Source organism: Lipotes vexillifer, unplaced genomic scaffold, assembly GCF_000442215.2.
Source record: "Lipotes vexillifer unplaced genomic scaffold, Lipotes_vexillifer_v1.1 scaffold627, whole genome shotgun sequence".
Taxonomy (NCBI): domain Eukaryota; kingdom Metazoa; phylum Chordata; class Mammalia; order Artiodactyla; family Lipotidae; genus Lipotes; species Lipotes vexillifer.
This window is the reverse complement of record NW_006787891.1, coordinates 1066933-1087932: the sequence shown is the minus strand read 5'-3', so window position 1 is coordinate 1087932 and position 21000 is coordinate 1066933. Positions and strand designations below refer to the sequence as shown.

General features: G+C 33.8%; 1 protein-coding gene and 1 pseudogene across 1 annotated transcript in view; one reads left to right on the top strand and one right to left on the bottom strand.

The window, feature by feature from the left end:
• The window catches only part of IMMP1L (inner mitochondrial membrane peptidase subunit 1), an 81985-nt gene that overhangs the window by 38254 nt on the left and 22731 nt on the right, over window positions 1–21000 (bottom strand). Inside the window, exon 2 of the mRNA XM_007460927.1 lies at window positions 18471–18582. The gene's annotated coding sequence lies outside the window, so the exon portion shown is untranslated. The remainder of the gene's footprint in view (window positions 1–18470; window positions 18583–21000) is intronic.
• On the top strand, window positions 15613–16334 carry LOC103075850 (cell death activator CIDE-B pseudogene; annotated as a pseudogene).

The window sequence follows — 21000 nt, the reverse complement described above, 5'->3', positions numbered from 1 at the left end:
CATGTGGGATCCCCCCCGGACCGGGGCACAAACCCGCGTCCCCTGCATCGGCAGGCGGACTCCCAACCACTGCGCCACCAGGGAAGCCCTACATTTACATTTTTAAAAAACTGAGTTAGATAAATTAGTAGTTTGGGATTAACATTTACACACTACTACATATAAAATAGGTAAACAACAAGAACCTACTGTACAGCACAGATAACTATACTCAATATCTTGTAATAACCTATAATGGAAAAGAATCTGAAAAAGTATATATATATATATATAACTGAATCACTTTGCTATACACTTAAAACCAACACAACATTGTAAATTAACTATACTTCAATAAAAAACTGAGTTATTAATGGAGAGAACCAATTCCTTTAATGGGGAGTCTATGTACTCTATCACATAACTAATAGAAAAGCTAGAAAAAAAGAAATGAAAATTTAAAATTGTGACTGTGCCACATAATACAGGAAAAGAAACGTACAATAATCCTCCCCAGAAAACCTTTAAGAGATTCTGATTAAAATATAGCAGGTTTGTAAAGTTTTCGGTTATTGTTTCTTCAATTACTTTTTGTGTTTTCCCCCATTTACTTCTCTCTTTTGGGTACTCCAATTATCTGTACATGAGACCACTTGAAATTGTCCCACAGCTCACTGTCACTCTTAACTTGGGGGGGAATTCGTTTTTTCATTGTGTGTTTCATTTTGTATGGGTTCTATTGCTATGCCTTAAGTTAACTACTCTTTTCTTCTGTAATGTCTATTCTGCTATGAATCCCATCCAGTGCAGTTTTCATCTCAGACCTTGTAATTTTCATTGCTAGAAGTATAATTTGGGTCTTTTAAAAAATTATTATTGAGATATAATTGATATATAACATTATAGTAGTTTCAGTTGTAAAATATAATCATCTGATATATATATATATATATATATATATATATATGTGTATATATATATATATATATATATATATATATATATATAGTAAAACTCCACATAATACTGGCATAAGGGAGAAAGGCTGTTGTCTAATTTCAATGTTCTATATCTACATTATAGATTTTAAAATTTTTTCTTCCTATAACATAAAGTTAGAAAACACTCTGTCGGATGTAAATAATAATGGCTTCTTTCAATATACATAAAAAATCCTCAAATACCAACCAAAGTAACAGTATCAACAATAACAGCAAATACTTAAATAGTAGTCTTGAGTGCCAAGCACTGTTCTAGTTACATATATTAACTCAATTCCTACAATAACTCTAGGAGAACTTATTTTATCAAGTATCTCATTTTACAGATAAAGAAACTGAGGGACAGAAAGGTTAAGGAACTATTAAAAATCACACAGCTCATACAAAGCAGAGCCAGAATTCAAAACAAGGAGGTTGGGTTCTAAAGTCCACCACTATGCTCTACTGCCTCTCAATAAAATTCAAAGAACTTTGTTGGAGACTATTTATAAAATAGGCATGGGAGAGAGGTTGGACTGACGTTAAAACTAGCTAAAAAGATGGAGAGTGAACTCTAGAAGCTGAAAAACAAGTAGACATTTCTCCATCCTTAGAAGTTTCTGGGAATAGGTGTACAAGTCTAAGATCTTGACTTAGATCTAACCATTAAAGTAGCCTTTACAATGATTTCAGAATACCCAAAGCCACAAAGAAAATATCCACCTGATTGTTCAGGTTTGGAATTCCTTTGAAAAGAAGAGAAAGCGTTTTGTTTCAGAAACAGGAAAAAATGTAAAGTGTCAGGGTTAATTGAGACTATCAGTTTACAGAAATTCATTTATTTTAAAGTATAAGCAGTCAATCAAAGAAGTGATTAACATCATACTTTTTTTTGTTTTGATACATGGAACAGTTAGTGAATATATTAGCTTTAAAGAAGGATTCACATTAAGAAAAGGTGAGAAGAGAGTAGGATGTGAAGCAGAAGACAAATCCCAACATCATAGTTTTGCTACATTTACCTTCATTTGGACAAGAAGAAACAGCAGACTTATGACATTCCCTGAGACCTCTATGATTTCTAAAATTCAAGAATATCTACAATAAAATACACTTTTCCCATAGAATTATATCTATCTATCTATACAAGGTAACTGAAAGATATATGTCCATTTCTGACCGTGAATGGAAGTTACTGTGACATGAAGAGAACAACAAAGACTCATTAAGACATGGATGTTGAGTGGTGTACTCTGTTTAATAGCTAAATAATTCACTCTCACACAGCAGCCTCTCCATCAAAGTAATTCAAATTCCTGCCATTTCAAAATCACCTTCAAGGCTGCTCATGAATTGTTCAAATCTGTAATGTTAAATCTACTGTAAGACATGTGCAGAGGATACTTTTTACATTCTAGAACTGCAAATTCAAGGAGCACTTATCCCCATAATCAATGAAAATTTTATTTAAATCTATTTATTTTGATTCATTCTCAGAGGAAATAATTGACAGCACTTTAAGGTTTAAAGCAATGAATACTGCTTTAAATTTGACTGCAGCATCAAAATAACTCAAGAACCTAATTTAAAATCCAAATTTCCAGGCTCCCATCATGGAGCTAATAAATTAGAATTTGTGGGAGCAAGGCTGCAGAATCAGTAGTTTTAATAAGCTCCCAGGAAGGAAACCCAGTAAAGAACTTTGTGCTGTCATTTGAGACCACTGAGACATACTCACCATTTTCAGAAACTTGACAAAATTTAACCATTCATTATTTTTAAACTAAATGTTAACTTTGGGATAATTCTCATCAAATCATCAAATAAACTGTATAATGCTAAAATTTCAATGATTTTGAAAATCCAATATTATTTTCTGAAGTTCACTTTTTATACATATATACACAAAATCAGAACTCATTCTGCATTTATAAAGCATAAGCACTTAACACTATTAATATAATTAAGTACCAGCTTCCAAACAGTGAAATACCAAAACCACCCCATTCACTTACCAGTAATTCCCCAATGGCTATATAATCTATCTATTTCAGAACAATATACAAGTTGTACAAGCAATAGTTGAAGGATATTCATTCAAATGGAAGAAATATCATTTAGCATTATTATAGGCTAGCTGTCCTGTGCCAGTCTACAGTTCATGCATGGCCCTTTAGGGGTAATACTAAGGCTCACAAATTACCAAAAAAGAAAAAAAAGTTTATCATCTCTTAAATAATCAATAAGTCCTATGATTCCCATCCTGCACTACTGTTACAATTGACTTATTTTTTTTAAATTTTCTTCATTTCTCCCATCCTATATCCCTTTTTCTTATCTCCAAAAATAACTCCCTTAACTTTTATTGACACATTATGAGTCACCTGTGCAATAAATTTATTAGCTGTAGCTTTTAAAGATGAGTCAACTTTTTGTTATCAACAAGGTATTAAATTCAAGTAACCGATACCTATTTGAAAAGAATGTATGTCACTGAGAAGACCCTATATGTTTACAATGAATTTAATTAAGATGAGTTTATTTGGGACTTTCCAAAGGCGATAACCATTTCTAGTCAAATAATAATGGCTAGGACAGGGAAGGAAAAAACACTAACTCTCAAATGCCACTCAGTAGACAGCTGATTAAAAACAGAAAAGTAAACAGTGACCATGTTTAATAAAAGTTTTGAGACAAATTTTATTTTGAAAGGAAAGCTACTCTTTTGAAATAATTATATAATACTATTAACTACCATAGAAAGTTACCCTGAGAAATACACTACCTGACAAAATAATTTGAAATTACACATAAACCAAATATTGTATATTTAAAATACAAGTAATTATATTATGAGGATAAGAAAAAGCTTTCAGTCCACTTATTTCATGAATAGATCTTTTCAGTGTAATAGAATTTTACATAAACAGCTTTTCAAATAGTAAAAATACAAACAGAAGGCTAAAGAAGTCCTTTAAAATGAACATAATGCAGTTCAGTAGAAGTATTATTAAGCTTTCTCATTCATTCATTTTAAATGGGACAACCAATGAAGAAACACATTTTGGAATACAATAGCTTGGAACCAGTTAAAAAAAATTCATTAAGAATAACAAATTTGCTAGGTAGGTTTGACCAACGATCGCTACATAAATTTATTATATTTTATTATTGGTTTTTTAGATAAAGACCTCCTATGGAGAAAAGTAAAATGTACTACACATAAACAGAGACTGCAAGTAAATCAATATATTATGCATAACGGATGATTATATTTCAGTTATTATAATTTCAAAAATACTTCAGTCACCTATATTTAAGATTTTTAGGTTTAAAAACATTAAGATTAACGTTTTATAATCTATTTTTTCAAATATAAAGCTACTAAATCAAAAAACACAATAAGATAAAAATCAAGTCCTATGAATAAATATTTTTAAAGTATTCCAGGATCATAACACTGACAACACTAATTATCTTTTCCAGTCTTGGCAGTTATGTTGCATACTGTTTGGGTGACTGATGGGATAATTTCACTTCATTTTCTCTCAGTTTATTCTGGACCATGTAAGAAAAGAATATTAAAATAATTAACACCTCTAAACAAAGTAGTTGATAAAGTTTTTGGTTGAAATAAAATGCTTAAAAAAAGAAAACCTCAATTAACTAATACATGATTCTAGAGCAAGTAACTAAACCCCCATCTGCTAAAGGAAAACTTTGACTAAGAATTTCTAATTTTAAAAAAGTCATTCAGTATTAATATAAACTATTTTATGACTTTTACATAAGATCATACACTTTCACAAAGAGCCTTTTTTATCAGCAATTTGAGTCAGCATTTCCTTAATTACCAAAAGTATATGTCGATATATTTTGATATCATTAAACATTTTGTTCACTAAAAACATTTCAGCAGGAATTGAAGCAGTCATAAAACAGCTAAAACATATGACAAAACAAATTACTCCAATTCCTTATACCTATAGACAGTAGGATTTATTGATAATGGCCTCATATCTAGAAGAACACTAAAGTCTTTAATATTTAATGTCAAATATAAATCTTTACCAATAGCAAATACATTGTATCACCAAACTAGAAAAAGTATAAAAGACAATAATCAACTTTTCTATTTGAATATTTTAATACATTTTAAGTCATACATAGTTTATAGTCTATATATGTCTTCCATAATTTTGAGTTATATAGCTTATAATAAGGCAACATATTTTAAATAATAAAAAAGCATATTCTTTGCCTTGATCACCTGATTTTTTTGGTTGTTGCTTATAAAATTAATCATAGTTAGCAGGATAGAAATCTCTTTGAGCTTCATGAATGACATCCAAGAGATGGGAAAGGATTAGTTCTCACTTGCTGCCAGTTATAGTGCCAGGTGGCTTTTTCTGCAGTGAAGGTGTTACGGATAATCCCATTACACTGGTACTAAATCTTGCAGACATCAAAATTATCAACAAGGTTCCTTTTCATCCCATCCTTTCCAAATGACTGGAAGTCGCTTCACCTGAAAGAAGTCAAATCCACATGCAGCTGCTGCTTTAGCAGACAGCAAACTCCCTGAGAACGCCAGTCGTGATTCAATTTTGCTGTGCTGGTGGCCCCCTATTCCCTGTCCAATAATACATCTGTTAAAAAATCCTACAGCTACAAATCAAGTTTAATCCTACTAGGGACCTCATGTTGGTCCTGTCTTCCAAAAAGGCATCAGGTTCTGCTGTCTATCTGCTGGCGTCTGGGGAATACCATCTAAATCCCAGCCCTACTTAGAAGAATAAGCTAAGGATCACAAAACATGACCTCAAAAACCCTGATATGACTATATTCTGACCCAGAGGCATTCATTCTAGGTGAAGATTAGAACTTTGCATAATAAGATTACACAGCAAGTGAATGATATCAAGGGACTATCCATATGCAGCCGCCTGGTTTTCTATAGACAGCCTGTGCTCTGCAATATGCAGTGCAGACGAAAAAGAGCTTGGTCTTTCTAGCTGAAATAAAATAGATTCACATAAATTAGTTGGCCATTTCCAGATTCCTAAATCCCCTATTACATCTTTTATTGACAGCTCCGGTGAGGATAGCACAAATGTTATTCCTTTTTATTCTGTGCTTCTAGAACAATCATGCTCTGTAATTGAAATGTACATAGATTATGGCTAGAAATTAACATCTTGTTTGCTGTAATCTTGGATTACAATTGACTGTGTACATAATAAAATTAGGAAATCAATGGATGGATTTATCATCTCCAAGAAACTAGAGGCATTGTTTAAAGAACAGTTCAACATTTTGTGCCAACACTTTAAATGTATAAGTCACAAAGAGAAGTCAATAAAAATTTAAGTGAGTAAAAGAATACAACAGGCATCAGCCAATATCTACATAAAAGTTAGATTACACAAAAATTAGCTCATTTCCCTCAAAATTTAGAAAATGTGAATTATTCAGAGGTTTCACAAACAGGATTTTCTCCCTAAACCATACATGAACAATAAGGTCAGTTACATATAAGGCCTCTACTTTTTTATAAAGTAGCTACAGTAACAGTATTTTATACAAATCATCTTGATCATTTTATACTTTAAAATATTTGAATAAATTCAAATCAATCATAATTCAAAGTTTTATAATTCTTAACTGTATACTTTTAAAGTACACAGTGAAGTAACCTCTCCTTATATTTATATATATACAGAGCATTTAAAATGTATGGAATCCTAGAAATATTTAAAAAACAATACTTTATGTTCAGTTTTCTTCCAAGAAAATGAAAACTGTACCAACTCTAAGCAAACATATATGAAAAGAGAGATTCATATTCATTCACCCAAATACCTATCCAGAAAAATTCTAAGAATGTGAGGAGAAGGAGTTCTCAACTTTATTTAAAGCAAAAAAGAAGTATCAAGATTTGCCATGGGATTCTTATAAAATTAAGATGCTCGGTATACCTGAAATACGACTTATTTGACAAGTTCGATTTGCCCACAGTTGTCGAGGAACATACTACATCCATTACATTGGCCATTATTATCTCCTTATCATCACAATACCTGTAAGCATAGCTCCGTAATATCTGAAAAATACTCAGAGTCAGGTGACATAATTCTGATTTTCTGTACGAATCAGGCACCAATATTATCAGTGCTAGAGCTCTAAAGAACACTATATGTAATTTCAACTTTATAGCACATGAATACTCTTTGATTATCTTTATTAGGATATTACAAGAAAATTAATGAAGAATGCAAAAAATACACATTTCTGTTATGATTTTTATATGTAATACTCTAGAGCTACACTGTTCAATAAGGTAGCCATTAGCTACATATGGCTATCGAGCACTTGAAATGTGACTAGTCCAAATTGAGATGTACTGTAAGTATAAAATATACACTGGACTCTGAAGACAGTACAAAAGGAGAATAAAATATTTTGTATTAATTACATGTTGAAAAGATAATATTTTGGATCTAATGGGTTAAATAATATATATATGACTTGCATTATATTTCTCTGGAACAGCACTGCTCTAGTAGATCATACAATTTCAATAATATACTCCTAAGCTAACTGAAATTGTACTACTAATAAAAACACTAAAGCAGAGGGTTATTATGGAAAAACAAACATTCCAGTATCAAATCTGATAGAAAAGCCTAGTAAAGAAAAACAAAATGTTGTCATTTATTTTCTATTTCGTATTTCTAGCTTAAGGGTAGTGGAGGAGAAGGGACCAGCCAAATCAATGACCAACATGTACCAAAAAAGAATGTTTTATAGTTACAAAAATGCTTTAACCCAGTAAACAAAGGTTTTTAGAAAAACACAGCTTGGGCAACTTCATAAAAGACTAGTAAAGTCTGTGTGTTATCCCTCAATGAGTCCAATAAACAGCAACTTCAAAAAAGTCTGGATCTAGACAGGGCCGTGATTTTTGCCTAAGGTGCTATATAATTGTTTATATTCAAATTTTAAAACTACATTTTAAGTAATAACTATAATAGAGATTTGAAGCATTTAGTATATTTCAGAATTTTAGCAAAATTTAAAAGATCAATTTTATAAATTACTAGAAAACTGCTTTTTCATTAGTCTTCTCATCATTTCATCAATGTAGGTAAAGAAAAAATAGTCCATTAATAAAAAGTGTTTAACAGAAAAAAGGCAAACTGTAAATAGTTAAAATATAAAACATATACCTAATTTAATTCAACAAAGTTAACGGCTGATTTAGTATGACCACAGACAACTGATATCATACAATTAAAACACAAAGTCTATCTTTGTCACACATTGGATTATTATTTCAATATAAACAATAGTATGTAAGGTATTAACTCATTTAAAAGTTGCTTTTTCATAATTATTCCTTCATAATATGTATCTAAAATACATATTATGAATTAGATGAAATTCATAAAGATGAAATATTAGTATCAATTATTATATTATATTATATTAAATATTAGTATCAATAAATAAGATGGGTAAACTCTAAATCAATTCTTCATGACACAGCCATGCCACTTTTTCCTATCCTTTTAAAATTATTTAAGTTCTTTTCTTTTCTGGTTACAAGTATCACACAGACATAGACACACATAGACACACAAAAAAACCCAAAATAATAACAATAAAAAACTTTCTAGTCATCAATATATGAGTGCAATGATATTCAGTCTAAGCTAATCCCCAGACATCCAAATTCATGAATAAAAATTCATCAGTTTTAAATACACTGAGCCTATTAAGCAAGAACAAAAGCATATGCACAAAAGAGCTTTTAATATATTTCAAAGCCCACAAGAGCCATGGTCTCATTAAAATTATAAATTACACAAACATGGAATGAAGATTCAAACTGCAGTGCAGCTAAGCAGATTACAGAAAACCCCGCGTTCCATATGATAACACACCATGGCCCTCCCAGATGGAGGCTTGGAACAAAAAGGCCATCACCACAGCTAGGGAAAACCTCCTTGTGATCTCTGGTTTCTGTTCAGCAGATGACAGCCAAATAATATGTTGATTATTCTGTTTGTGCTGCTAAGCTTGTAAGATGGAATAAAAGCGATATGATCTATTGTGAACCCAATGCTAATGTGTTGCTCCACTCATAAATAATATGCTGAATTTATTTTGAAAATATCTTTTATCTGAATTTCAGTTTTCAAATGCATGAATTAAAATAAAAGCCAGTATAAAATTATATTTAACGTTATGCTTTAAACTAAAAAATGTAGATGACAAGTGAAAAATATCTAGGTGCTTAGTTAAGAGTCAAGTACAATCACCTTTCTTTAATTTCAGCACTGTGATCAGAGACAAAATATATTTTTAAATAGGCAATTACTCTCATGAAATATAAATGTAAAATTAAGTAATACAATAATCATGAAGTTACAATAAACATTATTGACAAGATAAAAACTAAAATACCAGGGTATATAAAAACACTTTGCTTCAATATAAATAATAGCACATAGAAAAAATACCTAAAATATTTTTGAATAATAAAAAGTATCACTGAAGGCCTTATGAATGTTAACTTGTACACAAATGGATGCTCACAAGAAATCCTACTTAAAATCAAAATAATTAAAAAGAAGCTTATATAGTAGGAATCAGCCGCATAACACAGGGAGATCAGCTCACTGCTTTGTGACCACCTAGAAGGGTGAGATAGGGACGGTAGGAGGGAGACGCAAGAGGGAGGAGATACGGGGATATGGGGATATATATATATGTATAGCTGATTCACTTTGTTATAAAGCAGAAACTAACACACCATTGTAAAGCAATTATACCCCAATAAAGATGTTTAGAAAAAAAGCTTATAAAATAATTTTCAAATATAATAGACAGCATTCATATCACTTTGATGACAAAAGTTAAAACCTAATTTTTCTCCTTAATTAAATATCCTAAACTTTAACAGAGTAAACTATACCCAAATGAGGTAACTGGAATTACATCTGTAAATACTTCACAAAATTTCATGGATAAACATTTTTATGAATACTAGAATTGTTAAAAATATTGAAAATCATAACATTTTCCCACCCCAGAAATTCTTTCCTGGATTTTCTAGTAAACTTTCCTTAAAGACAAACAAACAAATAAATAAAGCAGTACATTAAAGCTGCAGGTAAGGTAAACACAGATTACACACTCTTTTCTTAAGGGGGTATTTTGTAGGCGGTACATAATTAGGTTCATTTACAAAAGTCCACTTTGTTTTTCTGTCTAGAGACATAGATTGAGTCTAAAAAGAGAAGCGAAACTGCCTAACATGAGAATACAGGCTAAAAATTACGGATGCAAAAGGTAAAATTACAACACTTTTAGAGAAAAACACAGAACACAGAACATCCTTGGAGTAGACAATTCTTTCTTAAGTAAGACGTAAAAGCACTAAACATAAATGACAAACTAGACTAAAGTCATAAACTTCTGTTCATCAAAAGCACTATCAATAGATTGAAAAGGCAAACCTCAGAGTTGGAGAAATATTTGCAGTACCTATAAAAATGAAGGACTCATATTCTGAATATATAAAGAACTCCTACAAATCAAAGAAAAAGGCAGCCCAACAAAAAAATGGGCAAAAGAAGTGAACAGGCACTTCACAAGAGAATAACAAATAGTCAATATACATATGAAAAAGTGCTCAATTTCATCAATCATCAGGGAACTAGAATTTAAACAGTATAATGATTTACTACTTCATTACCACCAGAATTGAAAGATGAAAATGATGGGGAAAAGGGAGCGTTAGCAAAGACGCAGAGCAACTTGAACTCTCATATGAACATAAATTAGTACAAACATTTCAGAAAACTGGCAATTTTGATTAAAGCTGGAAATAAACGTACTTATGATCCAGTAATTTTGCTCCTAGACATATGCTCAACAGAAACCCATAAATATATTAATCAGGAGATACGTATTAGAATGTTTATAATTAACATTATATGGAAATCACCCAAATGTCCATTAACAGAATAGATAAAAAATAGTTGTGATATAGTCATATAATGGAATGCAGCAATGAAAATGAACAGATTACATCTACATGCAACAATGTAGATGAATTTCAAGACATAATGTTGAACAAAGGAAACCAGACATAAAAAAATTATACTGTATAATTCTATACATAAAATACAAAACCAAGCAAAAGTAATCTATGCTATTAAAAGTCAAGGCAGTGGTAATCCTTGCGCAGGGAGGGAGACAGTGGCTGGAAGAGAGCATGAAGGTGTCTTCTAGAGTGCTGATGATGTTCTTTTTTGTATCTGGGTGCTGTTTGCATAATTGCATTTGGCTTCTAAAAAATTCATTGAGCCATCCACTTATAATATGTACACTTTTCCATATATATAGCTTTCTTTAAAAATGCAATTTTGCACACAAATACAGATATAAAAGGTAGTCAAAATCCTTGTCATAAGAAATTTAGGAACAACTTATGTATGTATAATCTAAAGGTGAAAACTAAAGGTTCTTATACTACTTATTTGAATAATCAATTTTTCAAACCAATAGGTAAGGTAAGTTCTTGAACTCTTATAAATGGAGGAGCAACAGCTATTCACCCTATTATATTCCCCAGCTCCCAAGCTACAATACCATATTTTCAGAGATAACTGGCCTTTGTGTCAGAGTAGCTGCTGGTGCCACTATTATAACAGAGCTTCTAAAATAGTCTCAGTACTGAAAAATTGCCCTCACGTGAGAAACTAAAGTAGCACAGAAGATAAGGCAGTATAAAGAATATGTTTGCCATTTTCCCCATTGCCCTCAAATTTCATAAGCTTTTATTTATTATGAAAGCTTATTACCTAATTTAATGGGAATCTTTTGAAAACATTTATTTTACTTTTCAGTGAAGTTAAAATATAATTCTTTAATATCAATATCCTACAAATTAAATGGAACCATGATAATGTGACAATTTACATCTCATTATTTCCCACTTAAATATTTTCCCTTACTTCTATACTGGAACCAACACACGATTTACAACACTGTTTTTCTCATATTGAAAAGATACTTTAAGAAATAAGCTAAGGGCTTCCCTGGTGGCACAATGGTTAAGAATCTACCTGCCAATGCAGGGGACATGGGTTCGAGCCCTGGTCTGGGAAGATCCCACATGCCGTGGGGCAACTAAGCCCATGAGCCACAACTACTGAGCCTGTGCTCTAGAGCCCACGAGCCACAACTACTGAGCTCATGTGCCACAACTACTGAAGCCCACGTGCCTAGAGCCTGTGCTCTGCAACAAGAGAAGCCACCGCAATGAGAAGCCCGCGCACCACAACAAAGAGTAGCCCCCACTCTCTGCAACTAGAGAAAACCCGTGCACAGCAACAAAGACCCAGCGCAGCCAAAAATAAATTATAAAAAAAAAAAAAAAGAAAGAAGCTAAAAGAGATCACCTAATGATTGTACAGTTCACATTTTACTTGTACAATAAATATTTATTCAGTTCTTACTATCTCCCAGGCTCTGGGGATAAAGGAATAAAACTGGCTAATTCTGTAGGAAATATAGCAGGTTTATCCCTTTCTTTCTCTCTCTTATTTGACTAACAAATAAAACAAAACTATTTTTAACTAGTAACATAGTCACATATTCAAAAATTAAAAACAATCTAAAAGATATACAGTAAATGCCCCATCTACATACAAGATTTAGATTTTGTATACCTGTCCAGATTTTCTTTATGCAAATATAAGCAATTATGAATATATCTTATGCCTCTCCTCCTTTATACACTCTTCTTGAACTTTGCTCTTTTCAAATAACAATGTATGCTTGAAAACTTTCCAAACCTTCATATAGAGAACAACCTTTCTATTTTTATAGCTGTAGAGTACTTCACTGTACAGCTATGCCAGAGTTCATTCAACCAGTACCCTACTGATAGATATTAGGGATGTTTCCAATCTTTTGCTACTACAAAAGAAGCTACAATGAAAACTTTTATGCATATGTTGGGTTTTTTTTGTTTTTTTTTTGTTTTTTGCGGTACGCGGGCCTCTCACTGTTGTGGCCTCTCCTGTTGCGGAGCACAGGCTCTGGACACACAGGCTCAGAGGCCATGGCTCACAGGCCCAGCCGCTCTGCGGCACGTGGGATCTTCCCGGACCGGGACACGAACCCGTGTCCCCTGCATCGGCAGGCGGACTCTCAACCACTGCGCCACCAGGGAAGCCCTGCATGTGTTATTTTATAAGTACATAAGTATATCTGTAATAAATTCCCAGAATTGGTTGAGACAAGTGTGTAAATGCATTGGTCTTTCTCTAGAAATTGCTAATTTTTCTTCTGTGGGGGCTGTGTCATTTTGCTTCCACCACATATACATCTCAGATGTATACCAGAAAAAGCTATTCTTCTCTTTGGGCCTCTAAGATATTTTGTTCATTAGGCAATTCTCAAAGATGTTCTCATTGGAAAAAACTATATGAAGTTCTTTGTTTATCTGTCCCCAAACGAATATGTAAAATTGCTGACTTAGTTTTCAAGTTGGAAAAATATCGCTGATGTAGGAAATCATCATATTGATGCCTAATGTGCTGGGATAGCAACTGTCTATCTCTCTTCCCGAGATCTCCTTTCATTTAAAAACAAATATACACCCCCACCCCAATTTTTTTCCTTTAAATTCACATTCAGTACTTTATAATTGGGAAAGCAGTCAAATGCATTTCACTTTTAAATGAATGTTTTCCTGAAGCACTTAAATGTTTTCTGAAAACCAAATCTATGTTACTTCTATAATTTCCTTTACAAAGCTATCATTTCAAAGGTAGTTTAATCTTTATGACTGACATTTTCAATAGGCAATGTTACCTAATACATTGTTTTTATTTCAAAGCCCATCGTGTCAAATATTTTATCATTAAAAACAACCACTTAAGTTCACTGGACTTCCTATTTAAGGAATCCTTAAGTAAATCCAGTTTCAATATCACTGTTTTATAAGAAAATATGTACATGATAATTTTTATTCCCCAAATAAGGATACCATAGTATTGATACATGAAAATCTAGGCTGCATTTCAATCATCCAGAAATCAGTTGTGAGATAATCTCAGTCTCTTGGAACAAAGCAGTAAGACAAGTTGCTGACCCCAAAGTAAATTTTAAATTTACTTTCTATGCCCTTAATCAGTAGATGGGGCAGACCATACTTAAGCTCTCACCTAACCAATGAATATGTTAGGTAAATGCTGATTTTTACATTAGAGTTAATATAATGCACTGAGAGCAAAAAACAAGAATTACCTAACAAAGGTAAAACACAACAAAACAACAACAAAAAATACCACATCGTAAGCAGCACCCAGGACATAAAAGTTATCAGTCTAAGACAATTTAGGAAAACAGTCCTAGACAGCATAACGGTCTCTGAGGAAATCACATAAATTCTGTGAAATGACTAATGTTCACAATAACAACTCTGAGCCATCAAAAAAAACAACTTACATTATACTCAATTTGTTCTGTTTAAGAAGACAGAAGGGTACATTTTATATTTCAAAAACATTTTATAAAAAAATATTCATATGAAATAAATTTTGGCACACAAAAGGATAAGATTCAATTATTCACAAAATTAACAGATGAGAAAATAGTACACCACTTGTTAATAACAGGCCAATGAATGAGGAATTACTCTAAGTAAAATTCTCAAAGTTAGAATATACCACAGTTGCCTTTCAGAAGATGAATTGTAATAAAGTGCAGTAACATTTTGGGGGCCTTTAAACATACAATTCTCTGTGCAAGGCCACTTCTTGGTTAAGAGTCAAAAGAATACCTGATAATTTCTGAAAGCTAGTCATGCAAATTCTCCACTTCAATGGCTGGACACACTCAAGAATATATCCTGGTTTCACTTTTCACTTTGTTTTCTTTAAATTGTGACTGCCACTAAGTAGACAGTTTGGTCTGGTTTCTAGCTCCAACCTGCTAAATAACCTTGTGCAATTCACTCAATCTCTTTAGCTCTCCTTATTTTCTTCATCAGTAAAGTGAAGAAGTTATAGAAAACATGATATAATAGTAAATGGAATCAAAGTGCTAATAAAGTAAAACAAAGAGTTACTACATTAGGTCCTATATCTGTATCTGTATATCTACTACACATATACTATTTTTAAACTGTCACAAGTTACATGGCACTCTACCATATATTTAAGGCCTACAGTAAAGAAATTATGATCACTTCAGAATCTTTTCCAACATTTAATATGTGTCACTCTCAGGATACAACAACTTTCTCATGTACTCATTTAAATTAATTTAAAATACCACTATAATCAATTATCTTTAACCTGAAAATATATGACCTTTTTCCACTTGACACATAAAAATCAACATATGATATGTAAAAGAACATTCATGGAAATGTTAATTATAATAGCCTAACACCAGAAAGAACCCAAACATCCACCAAAAACAGAATAGATGAATTCTGTCCTATTCATTCCAAAGGAATAACACATGATAATGAAAATGAATAAAATAAAACTACACGCAACTATGTAGATGATTATCAAAACATAATGCTGGGTAAAGAAAGAAAGAATGCATATGATTCCGGACAATGGGGCTCACCAGTAGGCCCATCTGTGTCCCATGCTACCCCACAGGGGCACCCCACAGCTGCAGCAGAGTCACACTGCAGCAATCTAGCACCAACCCAAAAGGAAGTACAAAGGTGGTCGCAGTCTCCAAGTTCAATCAGGATCCAATATGAGCTCCAGGACTGGCTGTAGGGTCTGGACCCCAGCTCCACCACTCTAGCCACCTTTCTGTGTCTGTGATCACAGTTGCCACCTGCCAGGAACTACTAGACAAAGCACTGGAGACCCTGTGGTTAACACTGGTGATAGATGAGGATGGGACCTCTGTGGACTGCAAGGACTTCTTCCAACTGTTGGAAGAGGATACATGCCTGATGATGCTGGAGTTCAAGCAGAGTTGGAGCCCCAGCAGGAGTAGGTGCTATCATATGGCCTAGGCTGGGAGAAGCCCAAGCACAGCAAGGACATCGCCCTCATTACCTTGAACATATACAAGCAAAACCCTTGAGAACTCTTTGGCCTGAACATCAAAGCCACACTCTACAGGATCTACTCCATGAGTTGTGACTTTCAAGTACTTGGCCCAAAGAAAGTACTCAGGGAGCTCATCCAGTTGAACCTCCATGATGCTGCTGCCAAGGCCTGAGCCACGTGGCTGGGAATTTCCTCCACCCTTTGCAATGCAGTGGAGGAGGCTGAGCAGTGACAGTGGCAGCAGCAGGGTCCCTTCCATCCCTACTGAGAAGGGGCTCTGAGCTTCTGCCCCAGACTCGTTCCAAGAGATACCCTGTAAGGACTATGACAGCATCAGGTTTGGAGACCTGGAGGCAGTGCAGACTAGATAACTCACCTGATTTCACCCATTATTCTCTGACAGCACTGTGATAGGTCCCATCAGGATAATGCTTTCCATGCCTAGCCTATACACTTTCCTCAAGAATGCTGTCCTTTCCTAGCGATCCTTCCAGCCTCCCACTTACCCTGAAAGGCTACAAACTTGTCCCCAGGCATCCTGATCCCATTCTGATTGCAGCTACATCTAAATTCCTTACAACTCCTCCTGTCCCTAAGCTCTTTAGTACAGTCAAGTCAGCCCTCTGACTTTACCTTAAGCTCTCTATTTCTTCATACCCTTCCCCTTAAAAATAACAAAAAAATTTCCAACAAAAATACAAAAAAGTTTATCCAAAAAAAGAATACACATGAGTCCATAAAGATTAAAAAGAGGCAAAAAGTGAACACACTGCTGAGGAATACACATAAAAGTGATAAAATTATATAGAGAATTATCTAAATAGTTATCACAAAAATCAGGACATTGGGGGCTTCCCTGGTGGCGCAGTGGTTGAGAGTCCGCCCGCCGATGCAGGGGACGCGGGTTCGTGCCCCGGTCCGGGAGGATCCCACATGCCGCAGAGCGGCTGGGCCCGTGAGCCATGGCCACTGGGCCTGCGCGTCCGGAGCCTGTGCTCCGCAACGGGAGAGGCCACAGCAGTGAGAGGCCCGCGTACCGCAAAATAAATAAATAAAAGTTTAAAAAAAAAAAAAAAATCAGGACATTGGTTACCTCTAAGGAAAAGGAAGATTATACCAAGAGCTTCTGGTATGTCAGTAATGATCTATGGTTACTGAATGTCTGCTTTATACTTATTCATTTTATGTTTCTATATAGTGTTATATTTCATAATAAAAATGTTTAAAATGATATACTTTCTGAAAAAATATATTCTGAAAGAGAAGGAAGAAAGGGCTCCTCTTTCTTGCTAACAATTTTATTTTCTTGGTCTACATTTCTAATTTTTATTGCAATATTTTAATAATAAAGAAATAAGTTACTGTGCCTAATTCTCCAGAATCTTAATAAAGAACAGATTTTACAGGCTTTCCAAATGGCCACAAAAAAAGTACCAGGTCATTAAAGAGTATAAGATCAGTTATTTTGTTAAATCTTTGCTTAGCTCAATGTTGTGCCTGTTGCTTTTTCTTCTTTTCAAGAAAATGTATGCTTACTTTCAAAATAAATTTATATTACATCCAGATATTAATTTTATGCAGGCTGCACTCCAAAAAATATATAATAATTTAGCTCAAAAGTAGGAAGAAAAACTTTTAACTCTCACACATTTTAAAACAATTTTAGGAACACCTGTGTTTGCATTCAGTATGAGGGTTCATAATAGGATGGACACAAATATGACACTTGAGATCCAATCCAATGTCACTCTGTGTAAGAATGGTTCACTGTGTGCACTAGAAAACATAACTGCTAGATTACAGGATGGATATACAAAACAAGTTACACTTAAAGTCCACTGTATAAAATGTAATGTAGGGTAACTCACTCAAAATAGATCCAACAGTGTCTAATTTAAATTATACTAAAGATGTTTTAAATAGTTCCTTTGGAAAAACATAAAGGGAATTTAAATGATTACAAACGAGATAATAATAATAATAATCAGACAAATTACAAACATATACACACACATATAATTTAGGAAATCCTAAAAGTTCCATCACCTACAAGCGCCCTTCAATGTATGTTTGTTACAACTTTTAGATGCCACTAAACAGGAAGCAGACAATAAAACTTAGAAACAAGACAATCAGCACTTTCATCAGGTTTCAGATATCAACATAATGGGTATCACCCATTATGAAAACAGAGCTGCTTTGGTTGTATACTGTTGTTTTTTTGTGAATGCAGGCAAGGATTCCCCTCTATAGTGGGTCCAGCTAACCAGTTATTTGCCCATCGATTAAGTGCCAACTTTAAAAAAATACACTATGTCCAGCAGGGAGCAGCATTACAACATTCATAAGACTTAACCACAACATGAAACCGACAGAAGAAAAAGAAGGAAAAAAACCCACTTACCATAGGTCTTTTCAATGATACATTCAATTTTTACGGCAGTTGCAGGGCTTCCAGAAAAAACATCTAAAGCATGTCTCAAAGCATATATAGGTGATCCATGGTTTCAGGGTTCCTAAAGCAGGAAATCAAAATTATATTAAGTAAAGGCTTCTTTCAGCCATATTTAGTTGAATTAGTATATAATATGACCAAGTGTCTCTCAGCTGTTAAGGTGCATCTTCCTTATTGGATCAATAGGATTCTGAATTCAGATATTCAATGACACTTCGGATAAAATGATTTAAAAAAGCAGAATATTAAAGTCCTTTATTTACCAGAGAATTTAAGTAGAAGAAAGTAAATGGGTGACATAATACATCAATCAACCTAGAGAAAACTGTGGTCAAGGACTTAAAGGAGTTGATAAGCCAACCATATACAGTTCTGATATATCAAATCCTTCTAAACAATTTGCAGGTAATAGAGAGGATATAACATTCATTTCTACAGGTCAGCATGAATGAATATCTAGGGTTAGTTTTAGTTTTAAGAATACAAAGGCAGCAGAGAAGTAGTTTGTAATGCTGGTATGTTAAGCCTGATTAGTGTGATATTTACTGAATATGAGGAATGCACCTGATATTGTAGAAAAACTCCGTGACCAGTCATAATATGTCAAAGGCAAAACATATTATGTTTGATATTCTCCTGGATGTCAAAACCTGCCTCATATTCAACAATAATAACTCCATGTCAGTTCTTATGACTGAGGAAATGATGTATCACCACTGTTACCTGAAACATTAAATAGTTTGCTTTATATGTGTTTACATGCAAAGTTTCATTGTTTACACCAAAAACGAAATTTTTGCCATTAAAAGAAGATAACATATGAATATTTACCTTGAAATGTATATAATATAAATAGTAAATATATATAATAAAAGTTTGTGTAATATATAATATGACATGTCAATATATCATAAATAATATATTTACTTGCAATTTAATGAATAATACATAAAATGGTTCCTACTATTTTCTACAGGGAAAATGACATGAGAAGCTTGACTTGAGTGTATGATATCAAGACTACAGTTACTCTCTAATAATCATCATTAATTTGACTTAATTTGAAAGAAATTCTGATATATTCATCTTTTACCCTTTAACGCTAAGCTAGTCATAGCATTATTTCTTATTTTTTGCTCTCCTTAAAGTCCTCCCCATCCTATTTCTTGCCTTTGCTTTTGTACATTTCACTTTTTTCTGATACTTCCTCATTTTTGCCAATCTACCTTCCCTCTCCTTTACAATGCATTTCTGTTTCAACCCCAATTTTTGTTTTATTTAATCTCCTCTCTTTATGACCCTAACATCTTTCTTCCCTTTTCTCTTAGGACCCTTAAAAGTGAGCGTTGATTTTTTCTTTTTTCTGTAACAACAATGTGCTTAAATATACTCTTTCATCCACTTACAGGCACTGTGCTTGATCTTAATAATCCCACCTGTTTAGAACACTCAACTAAATATACTTAAATTATATTGCTGCTACTCATAAAAATATTTTTTCCTCTGAGTTACTGAAATATTTGAAGAACGCACTAAACATTTTGGAGCCAGTCTTTTTTTTTTTTAAACATTTATTTATTATTTATTTATTTTTAGCTGTGTCAAGTCTTTAGTTGCGGCACGCAGGATCTTTGTTGAGGCATGCGGGATCTTTCATTGCGGCGCATGGGCTTCTCTCTAGTTGTGACGTGCGGGTTTTCTCTCTCTAGTTGTGGCATGTGGGTTTTCTCTCTCTGGTTGTGGTGCGTGGGCTCCAGAGCATGTGGGCTCTGTAGTTTGTGGCACACAGGCTCTCTAGTTGAGGCATGTTAGCTCAGTAGTTGTGGTGCATGGGCTTAGTTGCCTGGCTGCATGTGGGATCTTAGTTCCCTGACCAGAGTTCGAACCCACGTCCCCTGCATTGTAAAGGCGGATTCTTTACCACTGGACCACCAGGGAAGTCCCTGGAGTCAGTCTTAAAACACCCCAAATCTCAAGGAAATCTAATCACATACTCCTTCCATTCAATTTGAGAGGTGATTTAGGATCTCACTATATGGTGTGAATAAATACTGAGTAACAAACTTTTTTTTTTTTTTTTTTTTTTTTTTTTCTTGCGTTATGCGGGCCTCTCACTGTCGTGGCCTCTCCCATTTGCGGAGCACAGGCTCCGGACGCGCAGGCTCAGTGGCCATGGCTCACGGGCCCAGCCGCTCCGCGGCATGTGGGATCTTCCCAAAACGGGGCACGAACCCGCGTCTCCTGCATCGGCAGGCGGACTCTCAAGCACTGCGCCACCAGGGAAGCCCCGTAACAAACTTTTTTAAGTTAACAGAACTTTGCTTCTTTTATTCATGTGTGTGTATGCCCATGTGTACAATATCCTCATCAAAAAGCAAAGACACATTAAAGAGCCCCATACTTCTAATATATATTATAAAGTCTAAAAAGAAAAGTGATTTCCCTATTTGGCACTTCCTAAAATGAATATTAACATTAA